Below are 24,041 nucleotides of genomic sequence, written 5' to 3'. Positions count from 1 at the left end.
TGATAAGTTCTTGTGCAGAATCTCTGCAGTTGGCAGTTGTGAGGGGAGGCAGAAAGATCTATGTCTGGGTGTCCCCATTTCCTTGTTATGTTGAAGGCCTGAGGATTTAGTTTCCATTTGTGAGGATCCATGAGATTTCTGCTTAGTTCGTCTGCCAGTGTATTTTTCGTTCCTGGCAGGAATTGTGCCTGCAGATGTACTTGATAGGTCAGTGCTGTGTTCCATAAAGTCATGGCTTGCCTGCAGAGGGGGTAGGAACGTGTGCCCCCTTGCTTGTTTATCTACCACATAACTGTGGTACTGTCCGTCTTTAGTAATAGTTGTCCTGGATGTAGTAGATCCTTGAAGGCTGTCAGGGCATTCTGTACAGCTAGCATCTCTTTTTGATTGATGTGAAGATGCATTTGTTCCTTGGGCCACGTGCCCTGAATACATTTTCCTGCCATGTGTGCCCCCCAGGCATAATCCGATACATCTGTTGTTATTTTCTGCCTGGCTGTGGGTAAGATGAAAGGCTGTCCCTTGTTGTGGTGACAGGCCAGTGCCCACCATCGAAACTCCTGTTGCAGGCAGGGAATTAATGTTATTATCGTTTCCAGGCTGTGGCAATGTTGAGTCCAAACACTTTTTAGATACCACTGTAGTTTCCTCATATGCAATCTTGCATATGGAATTAGTAGAATGCAAGATGCATGAAGCCCAGGGCCTGCTGAATTTTTCTTGCAGGGAGCTGGGTCTTTGTTGCCATCATTTGAAAGTAATGAGTCAGTTGCCTTTGCTCGTCTGGCGTGAGATAAGCCATCTGGGCAGTTGTATTTAAGCTTGCACCCAGGAATGTTATCTCTTGAGAGGGCACTAATTTTGATTCTTTTCATTTACTGTGTACTCTAGGCAAATTAGTAATCTTTTTACAAATGCCAGATGCTTTAGTAGAATGACCTTGCTCTCTGCTTGAATAAGGCAGTCGTCCAAGTAGGGATATATTTGAATTCCTTTTTGTCTGCAAAATGCAATTACTGGTGCCAGGCATTTTTTGAAGACCCTGGGCGCAGTAGATAAGCCAAAGGGCAGTGCAGAGAATTGGTAATGCATTGAGCCAGCTTTGAATCTGAGGTATCTTCTGCATGATTGTCTGACTGGGACATGCAGGTATGCCTCTTTTAGGTCTAAAGTCACAAGCCAAGCCTTCTTGCCCAGCATGGGCAGAAGCTGCTGTAAGGTCAACATTTTGAATTTTGGTATATCCGGATATGTGTTTAGAATAGATAGGTCCAGTATTGGTCTCCAGGCTTGTCCTTTCTGGGTAACAGGAACAGTCTTGAATAAAATCCTTGTCCCTGCTCTTGTTCTGGTACTTGTTGAATGGCCCTCATGTCCATGAGGGATGAGACTTGCTTTTGTGCCTCTGCCCATTGGTTTTTTGGTAGGTCTGACCAACCGTTTGCCCCTGGCAAGGTATGAAAGTGAAACTTGTAGCCCTGTGACACTATGTCTAAGACCCATTTGTCCTGCCTGGGTTATGTGCCAATTTTCAGAAAAAAGTGCCAGTTTTCCCCCTAAAGGTGCTGCCAGAAGATAAGTGCTTGGCGCAGGCAGGGGGAAGTCATTGGGACTATTTCCTGTAAGGCTGTGATTTGTCTTCTCCACTTTTGGAGGTAGAAGCACCCCATTTTTAGACCTGTATGAACCTTGGGGCTGGTAATTCCCTCTTGGGCGTCTGTTATCTGTCCCTTTGTGGTTTGTCTGAGACTGGAAAGGACTAATTCTTTGTAGGCCAGTGTCTGCTAAATCTTGGAGGCTTGTACCTGTAAGAAATCCTTGACTGTTTGCATAGATTTAGCTTTGCCCTCCATTTTCTTTAACACCAAACAAAGTATCATGCTGTAATGGAGCATCTAATAATTTTGCTTTAACATGATTTGGTAAATTTTGTTCCTTTAACCAAGCATGCCTCCTAATGACAGAACCCGTGACAGCGGCCCTGCAAGAGGCCTCCAAAGAATCAAAACCACATTGCAAAGTATGCTTTCCAACTTGCTCAGCTGCATGCAATAAATCCTGAATTTCTTTGTTTTCTGCGCCTTCAGAGTTTATCAACATTTTCTGTTTAAGCAGTGACATAATATATTGCTGATATTTGAGCATATGAAACTGACAATTTAAAGCCCTTATAGCCAAGGTAGCAAAGGTGTAAATCTTTCCCCATCTGTCTAATGCCCTAGAATCCCTGTCGGAGTGGGTAGGGTTTTTTGCAGTGGATGCCTTGACCCCTTTGGGACCCTGAGAAATAGTTTCTGGGTCAGCAGCAGGCTTCTTGAAAAGGAATTTGAGAGAGTTAGGCACCCTGTAGTACCTGTCTGGCTTAACAGGAGCTGGAGGTAAGGAGTCAGGGGTCAGACTGGACTCTGAAAATACATCATCTACAATGTCTAACACAGGTGGAATAGTTAGGGGCCTGTGTTGTGGGAGTAAAAGGAAGTCCCTGAGCCTTTTCCTAGATTCAGAATAACCTTGGCTCTCCCAGTGGAAATGTTCACTCATGGTATGCAAGGTTTCCCCAAAAGAGTAATCCTCAGGGGGAGAGGCTGAAGGGATAGATTCTTCAGCAGCAGAATCCTCATAGGGAGGAAGAGAGTATTCCTGATCAAAAGAGGAATCTGAAGAAATGGAAACCTGATCTGAAGATTCATATTCTGTCTCTTGCCTAGGCCTCTTATTGAAACCCCTGATCAAAGTAATTAAGTCTTCGGCCATTTTGAGCATCTGCTTTTTGGGCATGGAGGCCTGATCATGAGGCTGTTGTACTTGTTTCTTTGTCTTTAAAGATGCTTTAGTCTTTGCCTTTGCAGCTGGAGTCGCTTTAATGTACAAATGAGTAGGTCTGAAAAGACCCTCAGAAGACGATGCCTGCTCAGCGGCTCCGGACCCATCTGAGGGAATAGGTTCCGAAGGTCCAATACTTTGAGCTTCCAGCAACCTAGGCGACTCCACGTGGGAGTCTATAGCAGCCTGCGGGTCCAAAGTAGCGGGCATCAGGGGCTGCAAAAGCGCCTCACTGAGAGCCGGCGACTGGCTTAGAAGAAGCCTCGTCGTCTGTTTTAGACCTCGGATGGCTGTCCTTTTCTTCTTCTTTGCATTTCTTGTGAATTGCAGCAGTCTGTTGGCTATTCGACGGCATCGTGTAATTAAATCTTCTGCCAAAATAGTGAAATGCAAAATCGTACCGACGCTTTATAGTGCGCTGGTTAAATCTAGTGCAAAACCAACAACAAGCAACATCGTGGTCAGGGCCTAGGCAAGGAATACAGTAAGAATGAAAATCCTTATGAGGTATTTGCTTCCCACAAGAAATACAATTATTAACGTTTTCTGACATCGGTCTGGAGCACGAAAAAAGTTTTCCCCAACGGGGTACTTAGCTTTTAATGAAGACTTCAGATCTGCAATTTGAACACAAAAATCTCAGGAGTCGGCCGACCGGCACTTGCGAACTGCTACTGCTTCGAGCACTGCACGGCAAGAAATACTGAACAAAATGGTGTCGGCTGCATCTTTTATAGCCCTGGCACACTGACGTCAGGGAAGAGACGACAGCAACCGACGCCGGGCCTAGACTTTGGAATTCAGGCCGACTGAGGGTAGCCTGCCAGCAGGATAACCCAAGTGTAATGACTGCAACAGTGAAACACGAAGAACATCTGTACTATGTTCTTCATGTTTCACTGTTGCAGTCATTACATTTGGGTAGAATCCCAAAGCTATGGTTGGGAGAATGGATTTATACAGAATTAGGAGCAGCTATAAGGCCCTGCAGGACAGCAGTGGCAAAGCCAGCTCTGGATTTAGAGAAGAGAGGTAAAATGGTAATGTTTGGTGAACGTATGAACTGAGCTCCAGGTAGCAGCTTATAGAATATCTCTGGTAGGAACCCCTCTGAGAAAGGCTGCAGAAGTAGATGCAGCCCTGGTGGAATGAGATCTGATCCCCTTGGGGATAGGTTTACCATGGTGCACATAGAAACTATTACAATGGCTTATCCATTTGGAAATAGTCTGTTTTGAAATAGCCTTTCCTTCTGCCCCTGCAGCAAATGCCACCAACAGTTGCTCAGATTTTCTTAGTAATTTTGTCCTGTTTAAGTACAATCTAAGTTGTCTGTGTACATCCAATGAATGCAGAATCCCCTCACCCTTGTTTTGTGGACTGGGAAAGAAAGTTGGCAGATGAATGGCCTGATTAAGAGCCACACTGGAAACCACCTTAGGCATGAACGATGGATTGGTCCTGACAGCCACCCAGTCCGGATGAAAAATAATGAAAGGCTCCACTGCCATAAGAGCCTGCAATTCTGAAATCCTTCTAGCTGAAGTGACTGCTAAAAGGAAAGCTGTTTTCCAGGAGAGAAATGTTAGGTTTGCAGTAGCAGCTGGCTCAAAAGGAGGGACAGTGAGTTTTTCCAAAACAAATTTGAGGTCCCATGCAGGAGTTGGTGCTCTCCTGGGAGGTCTTAAAATTTTGGCCTCTCTGAGATACTGCTTTAGCAGAGGATGAGAGAAAAGGAGAGGTTCTGTGTTGTAATGAGCTGAAATGGCAGAGGTATGGATTTTTATGGAAGAAAAAGATAGGCCCTTCTGAAGCATCTCAGTTAAGTATTGCAGAATCTGAGGATGTGCTTATTGCAGACTGTGGATGTGCTTATTCCTTGTGCTTGGTTCCAGGCACAGAATCTTTTCCATTTGTCAGCATAATACTTTCTAGTACTAGGCCTTCTAGCCTCCAAAATGACATCCATCACAGGTTGGCTGAGGGATGCCAAAGGTGAAATTAGTTGATTAGCCATGCTGCAAGATTCAAAGTTTGGAGCAGAGTGTGCAGAATTTGGTAGTTCTGCTGAGACAGTAGGTAAGGTGTCTGAGGCAGGTTCCACAGGGGAAGGTGTGACGCATTACGCAGGAGTGGGTACCAGTGTTGGCAAGGCCAGTCTGGAGCAAACAGAATCATTTTTGGTTTGTCCAGTTTGACTTTTAGTAGAACTTTGGAGAGCAGAGGCAGAGGGGGAAAAGCATAGACTGAGGTTTTTCCACTAGAATGATAGAGCATCCACTTTTTTTGTGATGAATTCTTGTGCAGAATTTGTCCAACTGATAGTTCTGGGGTGAGGCAAAAAGATCTATGTCGGGACTCCCCCATTTGCATGTCAACATGTTGAAAACTTGTGGTTCCAGTTTCCATTCGTTCATAGGTTTATACTAGGCTATCTGCCCTAAGGCATTTATAAGCCTAGCCCAAAGTTTTGTGGCTTACGCCACCCCTTATGTTAAAAAATACTGTGCCCATTAGTTTGTTGTGCCTCTGTCCAGCAGTGACACAGAGATGATTCCCGGGGTAAACCTACGATCTCCCATCCACCGGTCAAGATTTCTCTTGAACAGAGCCAGCGAGGTGCTCTGCCTCACATGGACTGGGATTTTATTCCACAGCATAGGGAGTTATCTGGGTGACAAATCTATCCCTCCAGCATGTCCTATTTATATCCGTGCTAAGGTTTAAGTCGCTTGCTCTAGTGGATCTGGTAGATTTGGATTTTTTGAGGTGGAGCATGTCCATTAATTCCGGGTTGGACATGGCCTTGTATGTCAGGCACAGGTCACCTCTGAGCAGGCGGTATGCGACTGAATAGAGTTGGAGTTTCTTCAGTCTGGCAGCATATGACAGATTTTGGAGTCCCTTATCCTTTTGGTGAGGAACTTTTGGGGTCTCTCCAATTGCTGCAGGTGTCGGGTGAGATACATCCCGAATGGGGCATTGTACTCGATCATTGGTCTGATAAGTGAAGAGTACAGGGAACAATGACCTCACTTGATCTGGATGTGTATCCCTTCATGATCAGGGGGGCAATGTAGAAGGTCTTTCTAACCACTTTAGCAATGTGAGTGTCAAAGAAAGGCCACTGTCAACCTGGGTCCCCAGGTCCCTGATAACCTCTTCTGTGCTTAATGGATTGCCACCTATATGGTAGCTTGGGGTTACCTTGTTTTTCCGAAGGGTATGACTATACATTTTTTGGCATTTAACTTCAGGCCATGGCTCTGGCACCAGTTATCAGTTTCTGTGAGACCCCTCTGAAGGATATCTGTGTCCGATGTACTTTCCACTATGGCCCAGTTTGCAGTCATCTGCAAACTTTGTCAGCCATAGTCTCCTATGTTTGCCTGTACTTCTGAGAAGTAGATGCCGAACAACAGGGGCCAAGGACTGAGCCTGTGGGACCCCACTTGTGACCGGCTTGGAGTCTGACATGGCGCCAGCAACTCTAACCCTGTGGGTTCTGTCCTTTAGCCAGTTTGCAACCCATCTTGTGACATATGGGTTTACATTTAAGCTGGTAAGTTTCTCTATAATACCCGAGTGGGGTATTGTGTCGAAAGCTTTTATGCAGGTCTAGGTAGGCTGTATGGACTGCCTTTCCCTCATCAATGGCCTTGGTGACTGTTTCAAGAAGTCGACCAAGTTCAAAAGGCATGATCTGCCCTTGACAAAGCCAAACTGGGTCGGGTCCAATGTCTGCAAGTCCCCTATGTCTTTGTTTATGAGTTCCATTAAGATCCTCTCCATAGCTTTGCAGACCAGGCTTGTTAAGCTTATGGGCGGTAATTTCCAGGGTCCATAGAGGTACCGCCTTTGGAGTGGGACCACAGTTGCCATACGCCACTCCTTGGGCACGTATCCTGTGGTAAGGCTAAGATTAAACAGCTGCCTTATATGCGGGTTTAGTTCCTCGTTGAGTTAGGTAGCACACAGCCGGGGACACCATCCGTCCCATTGATGCTGTGTTTTTAGCTTTAGAGAGAGCAGCTTTCACCTGCATTAGAGATGTCTGGGAGGCTACACTCCGCTGGGATAGTTATCTCTCCTTTGGGGAGAGGGGTGAAGTTTGCACTGAGCCTGTCTGCCAGTATGTTGGCAATGTCTGTGGGTTCAGTGATTTTTGTATCATTTTGGACTAATTCTGCGCATATCTGGGAGTTTCCACCCAGGTTTCTAACATAGCTGAAGAAGGCCTTATGATTGTCTTTTGAATCTATTGCAATTTTTCTCTCAAATTTGGCCTTGGATGATTTTATGAGTGCTCGAATTTTTTACTAATAATGATCAAGGGTGTCTTCTTTATGGATTTTGCTCTATCATGTAACAACTTTCTCCTCTTATTGTAAAGTTTGTTTATGGCTGGGGTCCACCAGACTGGACGTTTGCCCTTGATGGAAAGAGTCTTGGTTTTATTAGGGATTGCCTGATCCATGCAGTCCTGGAGGTGTTCGTAGAAGGCATTTGTAATGGCTTCCGCAGCTTGGGTTATGGTTTCCACTGGCTCGGGGGCCTTGAAGGATACCACACCAGTCTTGAGTAGTGTGAAGTTTGCTTTAGAGAAGGTCTTCACTGTGGTCTTTTTTGTTTGGGGTGGGGGCGGGATGTGGATTTCCAGTGAGATAAGTTTGTGATCTGATCTCACCAATGAGGGATATACTTCCGGTGTGGCATTTTGTCCCCATGTTTGTGATGATGAGATCTAGTATATTTTCTCCTCTTGTGGGAACGGTGACTAGTTGTTCCATGGCATTTGAATTTATGAATTCCAGGAACCTTTGGGCTAGAAAGTTGGGGCTTGAGTAATGTTCCCAGTCTATATTCGGGTAGTTGAAGTCACCCAATATAATGGTGTTTGGAGATACATTTATACCCTCCAGTGTCTTCAGGAAGGCTGTGTGGGGTTCCTGAGTTTGAGAGGGTGGCCTGTAGCATGCTACAAATTGTAGAGTAGTTTTGTCAATGGTTACTTGCACCTGGATGGTTTCCGATGCTTCGTGCGTTGCCACCAACCTGGAGGTGTGGGTATCCTTGATGAATATGGATACACCCCCTCATTTTGTGGTGTGGTCCGGGTTTTGGGGCCGGAACGCATGATATGAGGTAAAACCTGATAGTGCCGGGGTGCTCTCAGGAGCCTTGAACCAGGTTTCAGTCACAGCACAGACATCGATGTTCTCCATACTGAGAAGGGCCTCGAGAGCGTGCATTTTGAGATTTAGACTTCTGGCATTGAGCAGCATTACCCTTAGTTTCTTCCCATTTTTGTTTTCTAGGGTGGTAGGTTTAGAATTTGAGCCTTGCCTAAAAAAGGCACTATGGGGGTGGCAAGAGCCTTAGCCAATATCTGGAATCCCAGGGGTGACAGGTGCAAGCCGTCCCTTGCGAAGCAGCGTGGCTTGTCAAGCATGTCATCCCAGGCAGACAGACACTGGATCCCCTTTGAATGACACCAGAAATTAAGCCAATTGTTAATTGTACTAGGGAGGTCCATAAGATTTCTGCTTGGTTCGTCTGCCAGAGTATTTAGCTTTCCTGGCAGGAACTGAGCTTGTAGTTGCATTTGATAGGTCAAGGCCGTGTTCCACAATGCCATGGCTAGTCTGCAAAGGGGGTAGGAATGTGTGCCCCCCTGCTTGTTTATGTACCACATAACTGTGGTGTTGTATGTCTTTATCAGTAGTTGTCCTGGATGAAGGTAATCCTTGAAGGCTGTCAGTGCATTCTGTACAGCTAGCATCTCTTTCTGATTGATATGTAGGTGCATTTGATTTGGGCTCCATTTGCCCTGTATGCAGTTCCCTGCCAGATGAGCTCCCCCATGCATAGTCTGATGCGTCTGTAGTCAGGGTTTGGGCGTCAGGGGGTGGAGTGAAAGGCAGTCCCTTGTTTTGGTGGCAGGCCTCTGCCCACCATAGGAACTCTAGTTGCAGGCAAGGTATAATAGGAATCATTGTTTCCAGGCTGTGACAATGTTGACTCCATAAACTTTTTAAGTACCACTGAAGTTTCCTCATATGCAGTCTTGCATATGGAATTAGAAGAATGTAGGAGGCCATGAACCCCAAGGCTTGTAGAATTTATCTTACAGATAGTAGGGTTTTGTGGCCACCTGTTTGAAGTAAGTCACCAACTGAATTTGCTTTTCTGGCGTAACGTAAGTCATCTGGGCAGTTGTATTCAAGCTTGCGCCCAGGAAAGTAATTTTTTGAGAGGGTACCAGTTGTGATTTCTTTTTGTTTATGGTGTACCCTAGACAAGTTAGAACCCTTTTTACAAACGCCAGATGTTTTAGAAGAATGTCCTTGTTTTCTGCCTGAATTAGACAATCATCCAGTTATGGATATATTTGAATATTTCTTTGCCTGCAAAATGTAATTACTGGTGCCAGGCACTTTGTGAAGACCCTGGGCACAGTAGATAAGCTAAAGGGCAGTGCAGAGAACTGGTAATGCTAGTAGCCTGCTTTGAAGCGGAGGTATCTTCTGCAAGATTCCCCGATTGGGTTATGCAGGTAAGCCTCTTTTAAGTCTAGAGTTACCAACCAGGCATCTTTCCCAGCATAGGTAGTAACTGTTGAAGAGTCAACATCTTGAATTTTGGAATGTCCAGAAATGTGTTTAGAGTGGATAAGTCCAGAATTGGACACCATGATTTGTCTTTTCTGGGTACCAGGAAAAGTCTTGTATAGAAACCTTGTCCCTTTTCCTTTTCTGGTACTGGTTGAATAGCCCCCATGTTCATGAGGGACATTACTTGTTTCTGGGCCTCTGCCCACTGATTTGGGGGCAGATCTGGCCATCCGATTGGAATGTGTGGAAATGAAATCTGTATCCCTGGGATACTATATTTAAAACCCATTTGTCCTGGGTAATGAGTTGCCAGTTTCGTGCATGAAGTGCCAGTTTCCCCCCCCAAAGGGGCGGCTAAAAGGTAAGTGCTTGGTGATTGAAGGGGGAAGTCATTGAGACTGTTTACCATAGGGAGGTGCCTTGCTGCTTCCAGATTTAGAGGTGGAGGCACCCCATTGTTTTGTTCTAAAAGTTCCTTGTGACTGAAACCTGGAGCCTTTGGAATGTCTTGGTTTGACTTGAGCGGCTCTCAAGGGGACTGGAAAGGACCAGCTTTTTGTAGGCCAGTGCCTACTAAATCTTGGAGGTTGCACTTGCAAGAAATCTTTCACAGTTTGCATAGATTTAGCTTTATCTTCCATCTTTTTTAACAATTCTTCAGCCTTATTACCAAAGAGACGGTCCTGTTGTAAAGGAGCATCCAACAACTTTGCTTTAACATGGTCAGGCAGAGATTGCTCTCTGAGCCAAGCATGCCTTCTTAGCACAGATCCAGTTACAGCAGCCCTACAAGAGGCCTCCAAGGAATCAAAACCACACTGCAAAATATGTTTTCCAACTTGTTCAGCTGAATGTAATAAATCCTGCAAATCTTTATTTTCCACACAGTCAGAGATTAACATCATTTTCTGTTTTAGTAGTCCCATGATATGCTGTTGATATTTAAACAAATGAAATCGACAGTTTAAAGCCCTGATTTCCAAGGTTGCAGACATGCAAACCTTCTTACCCCATCTATCCAGCGCCCTGGAATCTCTATCAGAAGGGGTAGGATTTTAGCAGTAGAGGCCTTAATGCCCTTGGGACCGTGAGAAATGCTTTCATGGTCAGCAATGGAATTTTTGAAATGGAATTTGTGGGAGTCAGGAACCCTGTAGTATCTGTCTGGCTTAAAAGGAGAATCAGGAGTCATACTAGATTCTGAAAAAAGCATCAACAATGTCTAGAACAGGAGGTATGGCCAAAGGCCTATGCTGAGGAAGAAGAAGAAAATCCCTAAGTCTCTTTTTAGATTCGGAGAAATCCTGACTTTCCCAGTGGAAATGCTCCCTTAAGGTATGTAAAGTTTCCCCAAAAGAAAAATCCTCAAGGGGAGAAGCAGAAGGAATAGAATCTTCTGCATCAGAGTCCTCATAAGTAGGAATAGACAAATCCTGTTCATTAGAAGAGTCAGAAGAAATAGAATCTTGTTCAGAAGATTCATAGTCAATGTCTTGCCTAAGCCTCTTAGAAGGAGGGGGTTGGCTACCCCTGATCAAAGTAATTAAATCTCCAGCCATTTTGATAATTTGTTTTTTAGACATAGGGGCCTACACATATGGCCCAGGCGTCGTTTTTTTAGACATAGACTTAGATTTTGGCCTTAGTTTTGAAGATGGCGTTGGTCTAATATACAAATCTGTAGGCCTGAAAACACCCTCAGAAGCCGGTGCCTGCACAGCGGCTCCGGACTCATCTAAGGTAGAGACATCCGCGGGTTCCATAATTGAAGCATCTCGCGGCATACCGGACTCCGAACGGGTCTCAGTAGAGGCCTGCGAATCAGAATTAGCGGGTATCAGGGGCTGCAAAAGCACCTCACTGAGTACTGGCGAACAGGCAACTGGCTTAGGAGAAGCAATGTCATCAGTTTTGGACCTCGACGGTCTCTCTCTGTCTTTTTCTTTGCGTTTTTTAGGTATTTCGGTAGTCAGATTGCTAACCGACGACATTCCTGGATAATTAAATCTAGAGCCAAAATATGCATGATATCTGCATGTGGATACGATCATGCATATTCTATGGTCTTGCAGATACTCTCGCAGTATTTGGTGCTCACTCAAGGTTCGTTTGGAGAAAATGGGGTATCATAAATCCACACTGTCCTGGGAGATAGCATTATTACATATCACGACTATTTATATACCTAAATTTAAGTTCCGTGCCCTAATTATTCTCTGCCTCCTGGTCAAATTCTACATTACCAAACACTGGTTGGATCGCTCCAAATTATCCTGGAGGGACTTTAAGAATCTGGCCATTAAGTACATTACTTCCCAAAAACTACTAATAATTAATTCCTGTAAGCGGGCTTCTTACCAGAGATTATGGGACTTTATTTTTATACTCTTGTCTAATGATTAACAATTATATCCTTATAGGTACCTCAATTTACTTTTTCTACTCTTGACCTCTATACCTACACACGTATTCCTTATCATTTATCCTGCTATATTGTTCTTTGAATTGAAATTGTTTGATGTGTAACTCCCTACACTCATGCAGGATTATACAGATGAAATAAGGTGCATTGTAGCATGACATATGTTTATTCAACATTACTTTACAAATATGTTAATGGTGTCCTTTTGTTCTTTTCAGGCACATATGTATATATGTTTATAGGTTATATTTTGTTTTAGTTGTACCTACCTGTGTTAGATTTATCCACTAAATATCGTAATAATGTCTATTTTCTTTTTTTGTTGTTGTTATATCTGCAAATCAATAAAACTGTGTTTAAAAAAAAAAAAAAAAAATCTAGAGCCAAAATATTTAGATGCAAAAATATACCGACGTTTAATCGTGCGTTGATTAAATTTAGCACAAAACCGACAGCAAGGCACGTTGTGGTCAGGGCCTAGGCAAGGAATACAGTACAAATGAAAATCCTTATGAGGTATTTTCAATTGTATTTCCATAAGTAATGCAATTATTAACTTTTACTGACATCGGTAAGGAGCAAGAAAAAGTTTCCCCAACGAGGTACTTCATGGTGTCGGCTGCATGTTTTATACCCCTGACGACCTGACGTCATGGAAGAAGGGACAGCAACAGACGCAGGACCCAAGACTTTGTTAATCAGGCTGACTGAAGGCAACCTGCCAGCAGATTACCCAAATGTAATGACTGCAACAGTGAAACACGAAGAACACCAAGTGTCCCCTTCAGAATCAGGAAAGTCAGAAACTACCTGAAAGGCCTGAGAAAGAAGGGCCAAAATATATCTGGACATAATGTCTGAAAAGTGAGAGCTCTAAAAGCCAAGGCAGTACTGGTATAAATCTTCTTATCTACCCTTTCCATAATCCTGTTTTCTTTATCAGAAGGAAGAAGCTTTGTAGAAGGCAGTAAATGAAATGGCTTGTCAGATGCCATAGACACTACAGAGAGGTCAGCTGAAAGACATCTATATAGAGATTTGCAATCCTAAGGACACTATAAAACCTATCAGGTGTTTTGGGGGCAGGGGGCTGTGAGTCTGAAACCTGAGACAGCAGAAAAAGCATCCAACAAGGCAGCCAAAACAGGAGGGACAGCAGAAGGTCTGCGACAGTCCATCTGCAGAAGCTCATAACACTTCTTCCGCATCTCAGAAATCTGGGCACAATCCCATTTAAAAAGTTCCATCATCCTAGAAATTGTGTTCCTGAAAGAAATCTCCTTAAAACCATAGTCTACAGAAAAAGGAATCTGACATGAATAAGTAAGGGATTCCTCATGTAAATCCACCTCTTTCTCAGAGGAATCCTGTTCCCTAGCCCTTTTAAGAGGAGTAGAGGACCAAGGTGGAACAGGAACATAAACTCCTTTGAGGTTTCAAAGGCATTAAACAAACCCTGAGTGAAATTCTCTCAGAGGGTCTTTAGCAGTAGGAGAAACGTGCTTTGTTTTTTGTTTCTTTTTCAAAGGGATGTTTGCATGTTTGCATTGTAAAACTTAAAAGGTTGAGACGTTGGAAGACATTCTACAATCGTAGTCTGAACTACCTCTTCAACCAAAATCTGAGGAACACCCGTAGGTCAGTAATTATCAGCTGCTGTTCCCCCTGAACATCCACTGTGGACGTCTGCAAGGCCTCCAAGGACATACGTCAGGTTGGATCCATGCCGGCCTCTGAAGCAGTCATGGCAGAGGAGTCCAATGGAGGAGCCAGGCAATCCTCCAGGCTTTCACAACCCTCAGCAGAGACATCGTGCAGATGTAGTACAATGGAAGAATCGGACCTAGACTTCTTAGCCACCTTCTTCTTGGATGGCCGACTGTCAGAGTGGGAAGTTCCCTCCACAGTGTTTTCACTAAAAGCTTAAGATGTTGGTTCCTCAAATACAGGGCTGAAGAGGAAAGCTGACTACAGAATGTCTTTGGAATTAAATCTTGATAAATTGAGCAGGACGTATGGTCCAGAGAAGCACCAGGAAAAAATCAGCACTGCTCGTGACTGTCTTTATGGGGAATCTGTCTCTCACACTGACATTTACCCTTTCTGGATGACATGAACCCTATAAGCAACAAATGAAAGGAAAAAAAGATAAGAGCAAAAACTCCAATGGGGCACTTTACTGAAAAAGGTTTGCTGAACCAGCAACAAAGCAGGCATTCAGACAGACAATCAAAAGATGGTGTTCAGACTGGCAGCAAAGAAGTCCTGAGGATGGTATGACCTGACGTCACCTTTACGCCCTACACTATACGGGGGGGGGGGGAGCATACGCATGACATACAGCATACCTTAAAGCAACCTAAAGGCTTTGGTATACTGGCCTGACGTTGGATCACCCTTGGCAGGGGATCCCTACTGTAAAGAATACTGCAACAGTGAAAGAGGAGGACGTCATCAGTTCTTCTGTTTTCTCGAAATTGTTGCAGCCACTGATTTAGTACATTTACAGACCAGTTTCACATGAAAGGATGCTGAAACAATTACAAAAACAGAAACAGACTCTTATCAGCACCACGTCATATTTAGCTTAAAGAGACCGGGGAAGAGAAAGCAGAAGACTCAAAGTCTATTCCACTGTCCATACAGGAGGCCCAGTAAATCATTACTACTTGACATTTGATCAGCAGGAAAGTCCGACTGGGTAGAAGCCATTTTCATAGTAGGCCGGGCAGAAAAGCTCCAAATTATTACAAAACATTTTAAGAACAATGATTTTACAATCTTAAACTACAGATGTTTTTATATTTGAAATAATAAATCAAACATAGTATGAACAAAAAAAGTATGTATTTACCATAACATTCCATCTGTGTTGTCCATTTTCATTCTTCAACCATTGGGTTCGGATCTGAACCTCAACCTGGCCAAAGCTTTTGACACAATTCCCCACTCAGACATAGTAGAAATGATACAAAAAGTGGGTATAAACTCCTATGTCAATTGCTGAATTGCCAACCTAGTAACGAGGGAACTACCACATTGAAAATAAGAAAATACGCTCCCTAAGAGTTGACTCAGTTGTTCTGGACTTGGAGAACTCATGTGGATAGTGACCTAACTTTTGACTAACATATGTCCACTGCTGCAAAAAAGTCCTTCTACACTGCGCAGCTTACAAAGTGATTGTGTTGATTGTGTCTAGATCTAAGGCTATCATTGCCCCCTTTTACTCAGCCCTCAATGCCCCCTTTGGCATGTACCTGTCTAGAAACATGCAACACCTACACAGAAATACCGTATTAAAAAGGATGCAATGCCTACACAACATGACCTACATGGACCAACTCAAAGCCTTACCACTATACTCATTATCCTGCAGACTGCCAAGATGTGACCTGTGTCTGGCATACAAGGCATCCTCTGATCCAATACTGATGGGTTTACTGCAGATCAGCAAGTCAAATGGCATCAGAAATAGTCAATCTAGAGATCTAAACCTTTTCTGGAACATCAACAGAATGGTTTGGACAGACAGGTATATCTTGCAGAGGATATTGTTGCTTTGGAATAGATTCCCCATCCATGCAAATCAAAGTTCATCCCTGTCCATATTCAAGTGCAACTTGGATCTATGGATGGGAAAACAGAAAATTTAGACTGCCCTTTACACTACTGGAAAAGGCAGCTCCTAAATGCTTTACCCCATGCAAGGGTGCCCTGAAATTATCTATGCTATAATCCCAGTTTGATCCCAGTTATTCTCATAAGGGGTAATGCATAATTATTGACATGGATAAGACCCATCTCTAACCACATGGGATAGGTTAATTCAAGCCCAAAAACGGAAAAGTACAGTTGTGTACACTTACCATAAATGTAGATGTTTGAATGTATTTACTGTTGCAGTCATTACATTTGGGTTATCTGCTTGCAAGTAGCCCTCAATCGGCCTGATTAACAAAGTCTTGGGTCCTGCGTCGGTTGCTGTCCCTTCTTCCATGACGTCAGGTCGTCAAGGGTATAAAACATGCAGCAGACGTCATTGCATCAGTTTTTCTTGCCCCAGATGTCAGGTACCCCCCCTAATGGGAAGCAATTAAATATAAAAGTACAATGATATACCTCCAACAAAAAAAAGCAAATACATCAAAAAGGCTTTTAAGCATAGTAAAGGAAAGTAGAGATATAGCCAAAAAGAAGCTAGGGGGCTGGAGGGAGGGTAACCAGGACTGCAACAGTGAATACACTCGAACATCTACATTTATGGTAAGTGTACACAACTGTACTATGTTCTTCGTGTTTCACTGTTGCAGTCACTACATTTGGGTAGATTCCCAAAGCTATGGTTGGAGGAGGAATTTAGATAGCATTAGGACCAGCTATAAAGCCCTGCAAGACTGCAGTGGCAAAGCCAGTTCTGGATTTAGAGAAAATTGACAAATGATAATGCTTGGTGAAAGTATGTACAGAACTCCAGGTAGCAGCTTCTAGGATGTCCCTGGTAGGGACGCCTCTGAGAAAGGCTGTAGAGGTAGATGCAGCCCTGGTGGAGTGAGGTCTGATCCCCTAGGGGAATAGGTTTTCCATGGTGCTTATAGCAGAAATGAATGCAATGGCCTATCCATTTGGAAATGGTTTGCTTTGAAATAGCCTTCCCCTCTGCCCCTGCAGCAAATGCCACCAGCAGTTGTTCAGATTTCCTTTGAGGTTTAGTCCTGTCCAAGTAGAATCTAAGTTGTCTCTGCACATCTAAGGAATGCAGTATCTGTTCTCATTTGTTCTGTGGATTGGGAAAGATGGTTGGCAAATGAATGGACTGATTAGGAGCCACACTGGATACCACCTTGGGCATGAAGGATGGATTGGTTCTGAGGGACATGTGTCCGCATGAAAGATGATGAAAGGCTCCGCTACCATAAGGGTCTGTAATTCAGATACCCTTCTAGCTGAAGTGACTGCTAAAAGGAAAGCTGTTTTCCAAGAAAGAAATTTTAAGTCTGCAGTAGCAGCTGGCTCAAAAGGAGGTAGAGTGAGTTTCTCCAAAACAAAGTTAAGGTCCCAGGCTAGGGTTTGAGCTCTCCTGGGTGGTCTCAAATTTTTGGACCCTCTGAGGAACTGCTTGAGCAGTGGCTGAGAGAAGAGGGGAGGGTTCAGAGTTATAATGAGCTGAAATGGCTGAGGCATGGATTTTAATGGAGGAGAAAGACAGGCCCTTGTGGAGCATCTCAGTTAAGTATTGTAAAATCGGAGGTAAATTGGGCGCTGCTGTGCTCATCTCTTGAGACTGGTTGCAGGCACAGAATCTTTTCCATTTTTCAGCATAAGATTTTCTAGTACTAGGCCTCCTTGCCTCTAAAATGATATCCATCACAGGTTTACTGAGGGATGGTAAAGGAGAGATTATGTAATTAGCCAGGCTGCAAGGTTTAGTGTTAGAAGTTGAGGGTGCAGAATCTGGTTCTCCTGCTGAGACAACAGGGGAGGAGTCTGAGGCAGGTGCCATGGGGATAACTGTGACACACTGCACAGGAGGGGGTATCAGTGTACCACGGTCAGTCTGGAGCAATCAAAATCATCCCTGGTTTGTCCCGTTTGATTTTTAGTAGTACTTTGGAGAGCAGAGGCAGAGGGGGAAGGCATAGACTGATGGGTGTTTCCAGCTGAAGGACAGAGCATCCACTTTCCAGGCTTGTTTGTGGAGAGTCCTTGTGCAAAATTTGTCCAATTGGTAGTTTTGGGGAGAAACAAACTGGTCTATATCTAGGCTCCCCCATTTGCTTATCAACATGTTGAAAACCCTTGGTTCCAGTTTCCACTCGTGTGGGTCCATGAGGTTTCTGCTTAGTCCATCTGCCAGTGTATTTAATTTTCCTGGCAGGAATTGAGTTTGTAGGTGCACTTGCGTACCCCCCCCTGCTTGTTTATGTACCACATAACAGTGGTGTTGTCTGCCGTTACCATTAGTTGTCCTGGAAGAATGTGGTCCTTGACATCTGTCAGAGCATTCTGCACAACTAACATTTCTTTTTGAATGATATGCAGGTGCATTTGACTTGGGCTCCATTTGCCCTGAATGCACTTCCCTGCCAGTTGAGCCCTCTCATGCATAGTCTGATGCGTCTGTTGTTAGGGTTTGGGCGGCAGGGGGTGGTGTGAAAGGTAGTCCCTTGTTTTGGTGGCAGGCCTCTGCCCACCAAAGGAACTCTAGATGTAGGTAAGGTATGATAAGAATCATTGCTTCTATTTCTTGAGAATGTTGACACCATAGGCTTTTTAGATACCACTGTAGTGTCCTCGTATGCAGTCTTGCATATGGAATTAAAAGAATGCAGGAGGCCATGAACCCCAAGGCTTGTAGTATTTGCCTTGCAGATAGCAGGGTTTTTGTGGCCACTTGTTTGAAGTAGGTTATCAAATGAATTTGTTTCTCTGGCGTGAGGTAAGCCATCTGGGAAGTTGTATTCAAGCTTGCTCCCAGGAATATAATTTGTTGACAGGGTACCAGGTGTGATTTATTTTCATTAATGGTGTACCCCAGACAAGTTAGAACCCTTTGTACAAAGGCCAGATGATTCAAAAGTATGTCCTGGCTTTCTGCCTGAATTAGACAATCGTCCGGGTATGGGTATATTTGAAAATTTCTTTGTCTGCAAAATGCAATAACTGGAGCTAGGCTCTTTGTGAATACCCTGGGAACAGTAGATAAGCCAAAGGGCAGTGCAGAGAACTGATGGTGCATGTAAGCCTGCTTTGAAGTGTAGGTATCTTCTGCAAGATTCCCTGATTGGGATGTGCAGGTATGCTTCTTTTAAATCTAGTGTTGCCAACCAGGCATATTTGCCTAGCATAGGAAGTAATTGGTGAAGAGTGAGCATCTTGAATTTTGGAATCTCCAAAAAGGTGTTTAGACTAGACAGGTCCAGGATAGGATGCCATGAATCGTCTTTTCTGGGTACCAGGAAAAGTCTCTAGTAGAAACCTTATCCCTTTTCCTCTTCTGGTACCAGTTGAATAGCCCCCATGCTTAAGAAAGAAAACACTTGGTTTTTGGGCCTCTGCCCATTGATTTGGGGGTAGGTCCGGCCACTCGCTTGGTGTTGGCAACGAAATCTGTATCCTTGGGACACTATATTTAAAACCCATTTGTCCTGGGTAATGAGTTCCCAATTCTTTGCATGAAGAGCAATCTTTCCCCTCAAAGGGGCAGTCAGTTGATAAGTTCTTGGAAATTTTAAAAGGAAGTCATTGAGACAGGTTACCATAGAGGGGAGTCTTATTATTCCCAGATTTGGAAGTGGAGGCCCCCCACAGCTTAGTACTGTGTGTCCCCTGGGAACAAAACCTGGGGTTTTTGCTGTGTTTGGGTTTGGCTTGAGAAGACCTGGAAGGGGCTGGACAGGACCAATTCTTAGATGGCCAGTGCCTACTAAATCAAGGAGGTTGAAATTGTAAGAAATCTTTTAACAGTTTGCATAGATTTAGCTTTATCTTCCATCTTTTTAAGAACTTCCTCAGCCTTGTTGCCAAACAGGTGGTCCTGATTTAAGGGAGCATCCAACAGTTTTGCTTTAATATGATCGGGCAAAGATTGCTCCTTAAGCCAAGCATGCCTTCTGAGCACCGACTCAGTAACAGCAGCCCTGCAAGAGGCCTCTAATGAATCAAGACCACATTGCAAAGTATGTTTTCCAACTTGTTCAGCAGAATGCAATAAATCCTGTAATTCTTTATTTTCCACACAGTCAGGAATCAACATAATTTTCTGTTTAAGCAGTCCAATAACATGTTGTTGATACTTTAACATACGGAGCTGGCAGTTTTAAGCCCTAATGGCCAAGGTTGCAGAAGTGTAAACTTTCTTACCCCATCTATCCAGCGCCCTGGAGTCTCTATCAGAAGGGGTAGGATTTTTAGCAGTAGAAGCCTTAATGCCCTTGGGCCCCTGTGTAACAGTCTCTGGATCCGCAATAGGATATTTAAAAAGGAACTTGTAGGACTCAGGGACCCTGTAGTATCTGTCAGGTTTTCTGGGTGCAGGAGGCAAGGAATCAGGGGCCAAACTAAATTCCGAAAAGGCATCATCAACAATGTTAAGTACAGGAGGAATAGCTAAAGGCCTACGCTGAGGTAGGAGAAGGAAATCCCTAAGCCTCTTTTTTGAATCAGAAAAGTCCTGGCTTTCCCAGTGGAAATGCTCCCTTAGAGTATGTAAGGTTTCCCCAAAAGAAAAATCCTCAGGAGGGGAAGCAGAGGGAATGGAGTCCTCTGCATCAGAATCTTCATAAGTAGATAAGGGCAAATCCAGATCATCAGAAGAATCAGAAAAAACAGAATCCTGGTCAGAAGATTCATAATCAACTTAAGTCCTAGGCTTCTTAGAAGGGGGGGGGTTGGGCTACCCTTGATTAGAGCTAATTATCTTCAGCCATTCTTATCCTTTGTTTTTCAGGCATAGCAGTCTGATCATGTGGCCTGGGCGTCGGTTTTTTAGGTATGGTTCGAGATTTAGGCCCAAGTAAAGGAGGCAGCGTTGGTTTAATATTTAAGTCCATAGGCCTGAATACAGCCTCAGAAGCCAGTGTCTGCACAGCGGCTCCGGACCCATCCAAGGTAGAGACATCCGCGAGTTTCATAGTTGAAGCATCTCGCGGCATACCGGACTCCAAATGGGTCTCAGTAGAGGCTTTCGAATCAGAAGTAGCAGGTATCAGGGGCTGCGAAAGCACCTCACTGAGTACCGGCAAACTGGTGACTGGCTTAGGAGAAGCATCGTAGGCAGTTTTGGACCTCGGCGGCCTGTCTCTGTCTTTATCTTTGCGTTTTTTTGGAATCCCGGTAGTCAGATGGCTAACCAATGACATTTCTGGATAATTAAACTGAGAACTGAAATATTTAGAGGCAAAAATATACCGACGGCGGATAGTGCGCTAATTAAATAAGGCACACAACCGACAGCAAGGTACGTCGTGGTCAGGGCCTAGGCAAGGAATACAGTATGAATGAAAATCTTTATGAGGTATTTGCTTTCCATAAGTAATGCAGTTATTAACTTTTACTGACAATGGTGAGGAGCAAGAAAAAGTTTCCCCAACGGGGTACTTAGCTTTAGTTAAAGACTTTGGTTCTGATACTCGAAAACGAAAATTTCAGGAGTCGGCTGACTGGCACTTGCAAACTGCTTCTGCTTCGAGCACCGCACAGCAAGAAAGACTGATGTAATGATGTCAGCTGCATGTTTTATACCCCTGATGACCTGACATCATGGAAGAAGGGACAGCAACCGACGCAGGACCCAAGACTTTGTTAATCAGGCTGACTGAGGGCTACCTGGAAGCAGATAACCCAAATGTAATGACTGCAACAGTGAAACACGAAGAGCATCTGGCTAGGCTTAAAGTGGCTCACAAGGACAGCTAGCCTAGTACTTAACTATGAAGATGTAAAAATAATTTTTAAAGAATATTACCAACCGACTTATTCTTACAAACTCGTTGATGCAGTAAAGCACAAATATATGTATGTATACAAACCTTTTAAGGAGAACAGGAAACCTAAGTATGAATGAAGTAAAACTTTCTTGCTTGGAAGCTACTTAGGTGTTCATCTAGCAACAAAACACTGTGAGATGAGCACCTGCACCTTAAATAAGATACAGTCCTCTTGCTTTTATTAACCAATAACAAGCTTTTGATTGCACAATGAATGCAGGACAGTAACACCATTTTAAAGGGCATTAATGAGGGGCTTTTCTGAAAAGTACTCTAATACAGTCAGACACACAGATGCATAACTATACAAACCTTTAACCTTTCAAGAAACAACTGTTTTAAACAAAAAAGGAAGTGAAACCTTAATAGCATACATTAAACTTTCTTACTAGGAAACTGTTCATCTGGTGGCAAGATGACACAATCGAGCATTTCCACAAAATAATTTCCCTTGGTTTTCAATACTACAATGATAAGCATTCAGCTACACAATGAATGTAGGACAACAAAACATTTTAAAGGTCAACGCCATCCAACTTATTCTGAAAAGCGCCCTGATACCATGAGACACAGACATATATGTGTAGACAGCCCTTCCAAGCAGCAGTACAGTTTTGGTAGTACAAACCGCTCAGGCACACCCAAACAAGGTAGCATTACCTGTAAAATTTAGCAGTGTATGGGCAACTAACAACAATTTCATTTTGCTATTCATAAATGTCAGGTTAACTAATGTCCAACTTAAAATAAGGTAATTATCATTTTGACTATTTTCAAACTGAGTGCAAAATTACCAGTCAAGGAGTATGGACAAAGGCTAAATAATAATAATGATAATACTACTACTTTTAGTTTTCACTCTGCAACCGCAATATGCATTCCAAATGCCTGACAAACTCTTTTTAACTTACCCGGAACAAGTACTCCCAATTTTAATACTCTACATTACACAAAACTGTCCCATGAAAACTAGCACCAATCCTAATTATACTATTTATATCTTAGTAAAAAATACTACTGTACTATCGAAAAATACACAGCTTTCCAGATGTGATATTACTCCTGCAGAGAGAGGGACAAGTCCAAAGGCAAGTTAGGGAAGAGACAGCTATTAACAGCAAAACAGCATGTACGGAATTACTAAAAAACACAAGTGCAGCAATGCTTTGATAGACATATTACACTGATACACAACACAAACATTTGTGAAAGCAGTTTTGAATGAAAAAATGCATTTTTATGTAATTAAATAATGAGGCCCAGATGGACAACATTAACAGTGTTTGTGGGCCATGTACAGTGGATATAAAAAGTATACACACCCCTGTTAAAATGCCAGGTTTTGTGATATAAAAAAAATGAGACCACAATAAATCATTTCAAAACTTTTCCCACCTTTAATGTGACCTATAACCTGTACAATTCAATTGAAAAACAAACAAGTCTGTTAGGAGGGAAAAATATAAAAAATAAAAAATGCACAATAAGCTGGTTGCCTAAGTGTGCACTCCCTTAAACTAATACTTCGATGAAGCACCTTTTGATTTAATTACAGCATTCAGTCTTCTTGGGTACACACCTGCCCTCAATTAGAGAGAGACTGATCAACCTCAAATAAAGTTCAGCTGTCCTAGTAGGATTTTCCTGATATTTACTCAGTTGCCTGGTACAGAAAAAGCCATGGTTCGCAGAGAGCTTACACAGCATCAAAGGGATCTCATTGTTGAAAGGTATCACTGAGGAGGAGGATACAAAAAAATTTCCACAGTATTGGATATACCATGGAACACAGTGAAGACGGTCATCAAAAAGTGAAGAAAATATGGGACAATAGTGACGGTGCAAAGAATTGGACATCCCTCCAAAACTGATGAAAAGACATGATGAAAACTGGTCAGGGAGGCTGCCAAGAGACTTACAGCAACACTGAAGGAGCTGCAGGAATTGCTAGCAAGTACTGGTTGTGTATTACATGTGACAACAATCTCCCGTATTCTCCGTATGTCTGGACTATGAGGTAGGGTTGCAAGACGGAAGCCTTTTCTTACACAGAAAAACATCCAGGTACGGCTAAAATTTGGAAAACAATACATCAAGTCTCCCAAAAGCATGTGGGAACATGTTATGGTCTGATGAAACCAAAGTTGAACTTTTTGGCCACAATTCCAAAAGGTATGTTTGGCACAAAAACAATTTGCATCACGAAAAGAACACCATCCCCACGGTGAACCATGGTGGCGGCAGTATCATGCTTTGGGGTTGCTTTTCTTCAGCTGGAAATGGGGCTTTAGTCAAGGTGGAGGGAATTAACAGTTCCAAATACCAGTCACTTTTGGCCCAAATTCTTCAGGCATCTGCAAGAAAGCTGAAGATGAAGAGGAATTTCACCTTTCAACAGAACAATGACCCCAAGCATACATCCAAATCAACAAAAGAATGGCTTCACCCGAAGAAAATTCAAGTTTTGGAATGGCCCAACCAGAGCCCAGACCTAAATCCAACAGAACATCTGTGGGGTGACCTGAAGAGAGCTGTGCACAAGAGATACCCTCGCAATCTGACAGATTTGGAGCGCTTTTGCAAGGAAGAGTGGGCAAATATTGCCAAGTCAAGATGTGTCATGCTTATAGACTCCTACCCAAGAAGACTGTTGTAATTAAATCAAAAGGTGTGTGCACACTTATGCAACCAGCT

At 43.4% G+C, this 24,041-nt stretch overlaps 1 protein-coding gene across 8 annotated transcripts in view; it reads right to left on the bottom strand.

The window, feature by feature from the left end:
• Positions 1 to 24,041, bottom strand: part of ZFYVE16 (zinc finger FYVE-type containing 16) — a 3,161,611-nt gene that overhangs the window by 877,145 nt on the left and 2,260,425 nt on the right. The gene's annotated exons all lie outside the window — the stretch shown is intronic.

The sequence above is a fragment of the Protopterus annectens genome, chromosome 2.part2 (genome assembly GCF_019279795.1).
Source record: "Protopterus annectens isolate FY-2018-M chromosome 2.part2, PAN1.0, whole genome shotgun sequence".
NCBI classification, from domain to species: domain Eukaryota; kingdom Metazoa; phylum Chordata; order Ceratodontiformes; family Protopteridae; genus Protopterus; species Protopterus annectens.
This window is presented reverse-complemented; position numbering and strand designations above follow the sequence as displayed.